The following is a 10494-nucleotide window of genomic DNA, read 5'->3' as shown; positions in this document are numbered from 1 at the left end:
CACAGGACAGCCAGTGACATCTGGAAGGAAGTGACAGCGGCCATTAGCTCGGGGAGGGTCACCAGGAGGACAAGCACCCAGTGCCATGAAAAGGTCAATGACCTCCAGACGGCCGCAGGGGTTAGTTGGCTGCCCCCGCCCCCCCAAAGAGAGCATGTGCCTGGCACAGACCCCATCTACATTTTGAACTGCATTTTGAGGAGTCCGATGCAATGCTCAATGCCAGCCTAGATGGCCACGTGAACCTCTATATATCGGGTCTCCGTATCAGTCTCTGGCCTCCGTACTGGAGTCATTAGCCAGTTCCTCAGCGGGTACCCCTTATCCCCCAAGAACCAACTGGCCAACCTGGGATTGTCCTCAAAGAGGCGGGGACGAATCCAGGGAGGACCCTGGGATGTCGGACTGCCCCAGGATGTAGCTGCCATCTTCATGTGGTGGTTGCACACGAGCTGGATGTTCAGGGAGTGGAACCTCTTCCAGTTGACCTCACGGATGCACTTGTGGGCTGGAGCTTGTGTGATGCCACACAAGCCCTGGAATGATCCTGAAGCATAGAGGTTCAGGGCAGCGGTGATCTTGGCGGCCACCGGGACCGGGTATCCTCATCCTCCACGTAGTTCCAAGTCTGCAAGAACATGGTACAGGTGCCAGACCATCTCCTTATTGAGGCGAAGCCTCCGGTGGCACATGCTGTCCGACAGATCAGTGAAGTCTGTTCACCCAGGGCCGTCGCTGTCATCCCCCTCTGGGTCCCTCCCTAGCCTCATGAGTGGCTGAGTCATCAAGGTGTGGGGTGGAGTCCTGAACATGGGCCGCCACCTCAAGCTTCTGTCTATGTTGTTGCAGCCACCTTCTCCGGCATCTGGCCGCCTGGCCTGCCAAAAGCACGAGGGCAGCTTCCGCAGGGACCAAGATATTATCCATCCCGTGTAATAACTGTAAGGAATTGGAGAGGTTGTGAGACTGACAACTAGCGGTATCATCCTCCCCAAGGACCCTCCTTTCCGCCATTGTTCCCCCCTCACCCCCCAGGCAATCCTGATCGCAGCAGGAGGCCCTGCTCACCGGATCCCAAACCCTGTATCCCAGACACCCACACGTAACGTTACCTGGAACAGGCGCTGATCCTCTCGCCGGTGCACACATCTATCTTCTAGTCGCTGAAGTGTCCTCAGTGCTGGGGCCCAGAGCCTGGGTGTTCGGATGTTGGCTGCTGCATCCATGGTGTTGCCTCCCGCAGTGTTCAGGCACAGTGTCCAGGCATCACAGTCTGATTGGGATGCTGGGCAATAACTACATGGCACACCTACCCATGGGGATCCACTTGTGGTGTGAAGTGCTCACTTTACTACGATTGCCAAATCCCGATTAGCAATTACATTCAGCCGCATGGCCAGAGGCTTCCGGGGCCAATGTTCAGTCATGGGTGGGTGCGTGGGTGGTGGGGCTGGCGGGCTTGGGTAGTCCCTGGAGCAGGAACACAAATGGGTTGACATGGCGAGCCCATGGGTGCTGAGACACCCATCTCCACCCCCCGCCCCCACAAGCCATGGGCGGCCACCACATCCCTGCCTGGGAACAAAGATGGCTATTCACCTCCTCGGGTCCCCGCAGCAACTATTCTGCCAGCTTCACATTCGATAGGCAGTCACTTTTGTTAATTGTATGGAGATTAGCCTTAAGTGGTGATTATTGGTTTCTCCCCACATTAGACCGGTTAGATTGCAAACCGATCGGTGCCCAATGGGGTTCTTGTTTTTGGCCTTTCCTGCGAACTAACGGCCTTGTCGCGCTCCCGCTTAGGCGCCCTAGGTTTTTCTATGTCCGATATTTCCTGTGTAAGTTTTTTAAAAATTCATTTACAGGACGTGGGCATTGCTGGTTAGGCCAGCATTTATTGCCCATCTCTAGTTACCCTTCGGAAAGTGGTGATGAGTTGCCTTCTTGAACCGCTCCAGTCCTTGAGGTGTAGGTACACTCACTGTGCTGTTAGGGAGGGTGTTCCAGGATTTTGCTCCAGCAACAGTGAAGAAATGGTGATATGTTTCCAAGTCAGGGCAGTGAGTGACTTGGAGAGGACCCGCCAGGTTGTGGGGTTCCCAGGTATCTGCTGCCCTTGTCCTTCTAGATGGTAATGATCGTGGGTTTGGAAGGTGCTGACTAAGGAACCTTGGTGAGTTACTGCAGTGCATCTTGTAGATGGTACACATGGCTGCCACTGTTCGTTGGTGTTGGAGGGTTTGAATGTTTATGAAAGGGGGAGCAATCAAGCGGACTGCTTTGTCCTGGATGGTGTCAAGCTTCTTGAATATTGTTGGAGCTGCACTCATCCAGGCAAGTGGAGAGTATTCCATTACAATCCTGACTTGTGCCTTGTAGATGGTGAATAGGCTTTGGGGGGTCAGGAGGTGCTGTAGGATTCCGAGCCTTTGACCTGCCCTGGTAGCCACAGTATTGATATGGATAGTCCAGTTCAGTTTCTGATCAATGGTAATCCGCAGGATGTTGATTATAGGGAATTCAGCGATGGTAATGCCATTGATTGTCAAGGGGCTGTGGTGTGATCCTCTCTTGGAGGAGATGGTCATTGCCTGGCACTTGTGCGACGTGAATATAACTTGCCACTTGTCAGCCCAAGCCTGGATATTGTCCAGGTCTTGCTGCATTTGGACATGGACTGCTTCATTATGTGAGGAGTCGCGAATGGTGCTGAACATTGTGCAGACATCCGCAAACATCCCTACTTCTTTTTTTGAGTATTAATATAGAGTCCTCAATTATTTTTTTTCTCCAACTAGGGGGCAATTTAGCGTGGCCAATCCACCTAACTTGCACATCAATGACACTTAGGGCGCGATTCTCCGGAAACATAACCAAGTGTGCAAACAAGTGGTAATTGTCGCGAGTTTCCCGCCGCTCGGCCCAGTGAGGCGACAATGCTATTCAATGTTTTTTTTTAATTTTAGTGTACCCTCAATTCATTTTTTCTAATTAAGGGGCAATTTAGAATGGCCAATCCACCTAACCTGCACATCTTTGGGTTGTTGGGGTAAAACCCATGCAGACACGGGAAAAATGTGCAAACTCCACTCCACACAGATAGTGCCCCAGGGCCGGGATTCGAACCTGGGTCCTCAGCGCCGTAGGTTGCAGTGCTAACCACTGTGCCACGTGCTGCCCTCCATCCCCACTTCTGACCTTACGATGAAAGGAAGGTCATTGATGAAACAGTGACGATTATTAACAATGTTGCTGCTTTACTGGGCAACATTGCACTTTCAATAGGGTGAACTTCTGCCATAAACTTCTCTCCCTCTTCAAACATCAACTATCATTTTGTTGCATTATCTGTTCGGTCATCCAGTTTACGAGAACAACTAACTCAGCCAACAATAACAGACAGCCCTGAGAATTAATCCAATAATCAATTTGGGTGTTGTTGCATATCAGCAGGTTTTTAATTATTTTATTCATCTAGGTAGATGTCGCTGGCTGGGCCAGCAATTATTGCCCATCCCTAAATGCCCTCGAACTGAATGGCTTGCTAGACCATTTTAGAGGGCATTTAAGAGTCAACCACATTGCTTTGGGTCTGGAGTCATTCGTAGGCCAGACCAGGTAAGGATTCTTTCCCTAAAGGGCATCAGTATTCGTGAATCAGATGGGTTTTTAGGGCGATTGAAAGTGGCTTTGGGGACTTTTAATTGAGGATCTGCCACTGTGGTATTTGAGCTTGGGTTCCAGAGATTTATCCCTGATCGCTGGATTACTGACAGTGACAATACCATTATAGTGTCTGCAGAAAGATTGAAAAAAAAACTGAGTCAACTTGAAACTACCCAAACTGTGGTTTTCACTTGCGGGAAGGAAGATCTATAAATATGAGCAAAATTCCAGCTTGTACTTTCAATTTGAAATGTTTTCTTTGGATTCAGACCATCTAATACAATAGATTTCACTCAATTATTCAAGATGAATTATAGTTCAAAAATAGTCTGAGACTTTTCTTTCTATTTGCCAGTAAGCTTACTCTGCTTTCTTTCCAAATTACACCTCAGTGAAGCATTTTACTTTCATTTGACAACATTCACTATTTGGGCTTCTACTTTATTAATATTTTCAAATATGTTTTTATCGGGCAGGCCCTCAGTGTGCCCTGTTTGACCTTTCCATGCATCTATCAGATAAAAAGATTGTTGTCCTGTAATTTGATTTAAAAAGGGACTGATGGAAACAACTTTGCATGGCAACCTTAGTGAATAATGGGACCATCATTGTATCTCCTCAATCAATGAGATTTGAGAAAAGAATTGAGAAGAGAGGAAGAAAGGAATGGCTGAGAAGGAAGGTGAAGAAAGTAAGAGAATTCAAAGTTAAATCAGTTATCGGAAAGGAAACAAAGATTGGATTAAAGGAAAGAAAGAAGAGACAAAAGTAAGAATTACTTTTAAAGGGCATTATTAAAATCTCCAACAACAATTCATACCTGAAAAAATGTGACTACACTACTAATTGTTCACCTTCTGGGCCAGGGAGCTTGGCAGTCGATAACAAGTGTCACATTGATGTGGAGATGCCGGCGTTGGACTGGGGTGGCCACAGTAAGAAGTCTTCCTGTTAAAGTCCAACAGATTTATTTGGAATCACTAGCTTTCGGAGTGTAGCTCGTTCATCAGGTGAGTGAAGAGTTAGGTTACACAAACACAGCTCATATAGACAAAACCAATGATGCAAGATGATACTTTGAATACGAATCTTTGCAGTTAATTAAGTCTTTACAGGTCCAAACAATGCGACTGGAGAGAGGGAAAATCACAGATTAAAGAGGTGTGAATTGTCTCAAGCCAGGGCAGTTAGTAGGATTTCACAAGCCCAAGATAGTGGAGGTGGACAGGGAATATTCGAGGGTGCCCACCATGGAGGGATTGGCGAGGAGGAAAAAATTGCAGGGACAGTTTGACAGGCTGACAACAGGGAGGGTCTACCAGCTGCGGAGGAAGGCTGCATCCAGGGAAATATTGAAGATATAGACTGAGGCTGAGGATGTGGTGTCAGAGCCAGGGAAGATAAATGAGGCATTTAGGGAGTATTATCAGGGATTTTATGAGGCAGACCCGGGAGAAGAGGAGGGGGACATGGGGCAGTTTCTGGACAAGCTGGAATTTCCCCAGGTGGAGGAAGCAAAGAGGCAGGTGCTGGAGGAGCCCCTGGGGCTGCGGGAGTTGCTAGATAGTATAAGGGGTATGTGGCATGGGTGCGGTTGCTGTGTGTTTCAGAAATGGTGAAGGTGAGGACGAATGCTATGAGCTCACAAAGCTTGGCCTGCTGGGCAGGTTAGGAGGGTTCTTGGGGTACAAGCTGAATATAGGGAAAAGCGAGGCATTCCCAGTGAATGAGCTGGCACAGCAGGCTAATTTAGGGAGGATGTCATTTACCGTAGTGAGGGATAGGTTTACGTAAATGGGGATTCATGTAGCGAGGGAATGGACGGGGCTCCATAAGTGGAACTTAACGAAGCTGATGGAGGAGGCAAGGGAGGATCTAAAGAGGTGGGATACACTGCACTTAACGTTGGCGGGGAGGGTCCAAGCGGTGAAAATGAATATTCTGCCGAGGTTCTTGTTTATCTTTCAAGCTCTTCCGATCTTTATACCAAAGGCCTTTTTTCGGAAAGTAGACACGATCATTTCTGCCTTTGTATGGGCGGGGAAGGTGCAGAGATTGGGGAGGACCCTGCTGCAGAGGCAGAGGCAGCAAGGGGGGTTGGCGTTGCCAAACTTGCTTCATTATTATTGGACGGCAAATATGGACAAGTTGCGGCGTTGGTGAGAAGGGGTAGAGTGGGTTAGGATGGAGGAAGAAGGGATCTAGTTTGAGGGCTATGGTGACAGCAGCCAATGGCTCCAAGTATCCAAGTAGGTATTCAGGGAGCCTGGTGGTGCAGTCCATGGTGAAAATATGGAATCAGTTGAGAAGGCATTTTCGGGTGGAAGGGATGTCGGTGCTAACGCCGCTGTGCGAGAATCATGGGTTTGAGCCGGGGGGATGGATAGTGTATACAGGAGGTAGAGGGAGGAGGGGCTGGAAGGTGAGGGATCTGTATTTGGAGGAAGTGTTTGCCAGTCTGGAGAAGCTAAGGGATGGATAGTGTATACAGGAGGTAGAGGGAGGAGGGGCTGGAAGGTGAGGGATCTGTATTTGGAGGAAGTGTTTGCCAGTCTGGAGAAGCTAAGGGAGAGGGTACAGCAGCCAAAGGGGAGAGAGTTCAGGTATCTGCAGGTTAAGGACTTGGGCGCGAGATGAATATTTGCTGCTGAGGTTGTAATCTTTGTAGTTGGCAAACTTGAAACCATTGGTTGGTTTGGATCTTTTAGGATCTACTTCAACTAGACCTCATGGGTTGCAGGAATTCTTCTGGAGAGTCACTTTCACTTGCCTGATCACCACTATCAATTTCACTGAGACAATCTTAAAATCCCCTGCATGAGATTTTACAAGAAGGTTTTCCATCCACTCTTCTCTTTCTGCAGAACAAGATTAGTTGCAGTGAAGAGAAAGTAAAAGGCCAATATTCTAGACCTCTAGAGATCTCGGGAGAGTTCTCAGCATTGTGCCATACCGAGCTTTCCAAACAAAGGTTAGACTTTCACAGATCTAGCTGGCGACTGCTTGCAGTCTTTTGATCAGAGGTTTAAACTTGCATAGGCCTGGCTGGAAAGAGAACGCTGCAGCATTTAAATCAGGAGTTAACCTTCACAAGTCCGACTGTTTCAAAATTCGCCAGCCTCAGCTGAAAAAAAACTGTTCTTCCTAAGGTGTAAGGAGTACTGAATTAAAATGGAGCCGTGCTTCTTCATCCCAGAAACCTCTGGGGTGCTCCACTAATCACAATCGAGAATAGAGTATGTCCCAAATACCCAGAAGAGGAGTGATGCACTATCAATTGACCACAGAAGCGAGGTTGTAGTCCGAACTGAAGGCTTTAATAGACAAGATGTTTCCCCAGCAGCTCAGGTACAGAAAGGCAGCTGTGGGGAATACACGGGCTCTTATACCCCGCCTTACTGGGCAGAGCTACCGTACAACTCTAACCAATGGGTGACTAGTGTTACATACCATCGGGCCAATGAGCAGCGAGCCTTCTCCACCAATGGTGTCTTGGCATTGCTAGGTACCGTAATACCTCTAGTCATACTACCACAAGGAGATTGGCTGCTAGCCAAGTCCATCAAACTGGCAACACGAGCTATGCCACAGAGCACACTGCACGGAGGGAATTCTCCTTGTCCAGTCCAATTAGCAACTTGCAGCAGGGGGCTTTCAGTTCAATACCAAAAGTCTGTAGTTTTTAAAACACCTAGTAGTACAGGCATTAAAAGATAATCAGGATCATACAAGAGTTTACAAGAGGTTTGTTACAGATGCAAGAGTTGGCACACATGGACTGGGAGGTCACCCAGTACCTGTGGCCCTGAAAGCTACTGCCGCTCTGAACATCTAAGCCAGCGGGTTGTTTCAGGGCTGCATGGCATTTCCCAGTCATCAGTGTACAAGCACATAAGGGTAGTCACAATTGTGCTATTTGTGAGGGCCTACATGTACATCAACTTGGGCCGGGACCAAGCGATCCAGGACCCCTAGGCCAGGGGCTTTGCCCACGTAGTAGGCATGCCACAGTTGCAGGGTGTCATCAGCTGCACCCACGTGCCTCTGCGTTCCTCATTTTTGATACAAAGGGATACCATTCCTTCAATATCTATCTTGTCTGTGACCATGCAATGCCCAACATATAGGTGTATGCCTGTTTCCCAGGATTGTACATCATAGTTATATCTTGGCGCACTCGCAGAACCCAGCTGTTTTTGAGGGAGAGCAGCGGCTGGAGGAATGGCTCCTCATGGATGAAGGATACCCACTCAGGAAGTGGCTGATGATGTCAGTGAGAAGGCCATAAATACCCGCTGAGACTCGCTACAATGAGACTAATGCATCAACGCGTGAACTGGTCAAGGCGGGGTTCCAGTGCCTGGACTGGTAGAGGAGAGCCCTCCAATACAGCACCCAGAGGGTGTCCCACATCGTAGTGGTCTGCTGCACTCTGCAACCTGGCACTGCAGTAAGGCGAGCAGTTGGACCAGAAGGAGGTGGAGGAGCATCACATCTCCTCGCATGAAGCGGAGGGCAGTGATGGGCAACCCGCAGAGTAGGTGCAAGGTCGGACCTTGGCCGATGGTTGGGGCCTGGATAGGGCACAGGGCTATGGACTCTCAGTTTGGTGAGGACCAGCATGAGAGTGTGAAGACCCTCCCCGACGATGTCTCACTTTGCCTCACTACTATGGAGCCTGCGTGTGGTCATCGACATGGCCACTCTATTCAGGGGCAGGGTGTTAAAACGACTGACCGGATGCTACAGGAGAATGATGAAGACTTGCAGTGAGGACAGAGTGATGCTCATTTAAACCTCTGTGAAATGTCCTGCATGACAGAACTGAACGTGACCTGCCACTGAACAGGGGGTGATCTAGGGGCCCACAGAGACAGAATAACACATCTGAGCTGCTACCGCCTCTTCTGAGGTTAGGGGTCCTGGTGTCCTTCTCCACTTTATGACGAGGTGGCCAGATTCTCACATATTTTCAGCTGTTGGCATCCTCATAACTAGAGGATTTTGGCACACATGAGAGGTCTGAGCGTTGGGGTGAGGGTGGGGGAACCTTCCATAGATGGGGTTGGGGCTGGGGGAGGCCTGCATCAAGAGCGATGCAGCATTCCTGCATCAGACTTGGAGGTGGGGGAGACATTACACTGCCATTCTCACACTGCACAGTGAGGAAGCGCTGAGTTTACGCAGGGTTTTGCGGAGCTTGCCGCCATGACATGATAGCATGGACATTCTTTCTCGGTGATCAAAGTGATTTTTAATGTCTGCTATTTATTACAATGGTGTATTTTATTTAATAGTGTCTAGATTCACCTGTGCTCACTAGGTGGCTATTGTTTGCAACTCTCCTAGTATGTTGTTGCACGTTTTACTATGGGCGTAAAACGCGTTTATTGGAGTGTATTAACACGCCTACGAGTTCGACGTGTGCTTAACACTGCTAGGCTCTGTTCTATGTAATTATTTAGCTCTGGGAGTCGCCAGTTGCCGTATAGGGCAAACGTCACAGTATTCCAAGGTCAAGTTCAAAGTAATAAAGACGATACACCGATTAGTAAAGTTCAAACGATCAATATTTTATTATACAGTTAATAATAAATTACTCATGCACACACTAAGAGACTAAGCTACAACTAACATAAGCAAACAGAATACTTATCTAACAGGAACAGGCAAGGTCAGAGAACGAGGCCTTCGTCCTGGTTTTGTCTGCAGCCTTCAGCAAGCGTTTCTGGTACTTGGGAGTCTAGTGGGCTTGGGATCGCGTAGCGAGCGTTGAACTTACGGTTTCGGCGGCTGGTGCCTCAACGGCTGGAGTCAGGATACCAGGTGTCAGTCGGAGCCGGAGCACGGGTTTTTAACAGACCGGACAACACGAGGTCCCTATCTTTTATAGGGGTTCCGTTGTCCTTCCCTCTCTCGGGCGGGCTCTACCTATTGGATCAATTTCTTATCGATACTGGATTAGTTCCCCAATGCGAGGGGGTCTCCGTGATGGAGGGGGCGTTTCTTATGTCCTTTTGTTTGGAGGTTTCTGGTGCCTCGATGTCTGGGTCTTGATTGGAATGTGTCCATTCAGAACCAAATGTATCTATTGTGTGGGTGTTCAAGTCTGATGGCCTCATTAGCATGCAAAGCGTTTTGCCATTTGCACCTAGCTAAGGTCTTTTCACCTGAGCCCAAACTGGTTTCTGCTGCTGCAGAATGCAAACTGCTCTTTGCAGACTGCTGTTCTGGCTGAACTGTCTGTTTCCCAGCAGCCTTCCATTTTAGTTTGGCTCAGTGTCCATTTTGCGTGGCCAGCATGGCTACAATGTCTAGGTGTATCCCAGGATTCACAGCTGAGGTTGAGGTGACCTGTTGAATTCCATGCTCTGTTGCCTGAGATTTTCCCCATTTGTCAACGGGAATTAACACTTTAAAAAAATGGTAAGATTTCCGCCCAGTTGAGTATGGATGTAGCAAAGGCATACATTCAGCAGGGGGTGGTGGTGGGGGGTGGATGTCAAATGTTTTGTAATTTCTACTTAGATAAGGACTAACGCACGCTCTGGAAAGTCATTCAAATATAATGCCTGTGGGAAAAAGGATCCTCTTTGAAAAATAAATGTTCAATATGGGAGACATTTATGGAATTCATTGCTCCTATTTTCTGAGTATTTATAGACACTCAAATCAATGGTCATCCAGACTTAGTGTCTGCAAACACAAAACCAGCAAAGAGAAGTATAAAGAAACCAGATTATCACATGTAGGTGTGAATAGAACCATTCCTCCTCCATTGTGTGGCAATGGCTTCTAACATGGTTTCATATATGTAGATAAAAA

The sequence above is a fragment of the Scyliorhinus canicula genome, chromosome 7, assembly GCF_902713615.1.
Source record: "Scyliorhinus canicula chromosome 7, sScyCan1.1, whole genome shotgun sequence".
NCBI lineage: Eukaryota > Metazoa > Chordata > Chondrichthyes > Carcharhiniformes > Scyliorhinidae > Scyliorhinus > Scyliorhinus canicula.
The sequence above is the reverse complement of the archived record's forward strand: the minus strand, read 5'-3'. Positions refer to the sequence as shown.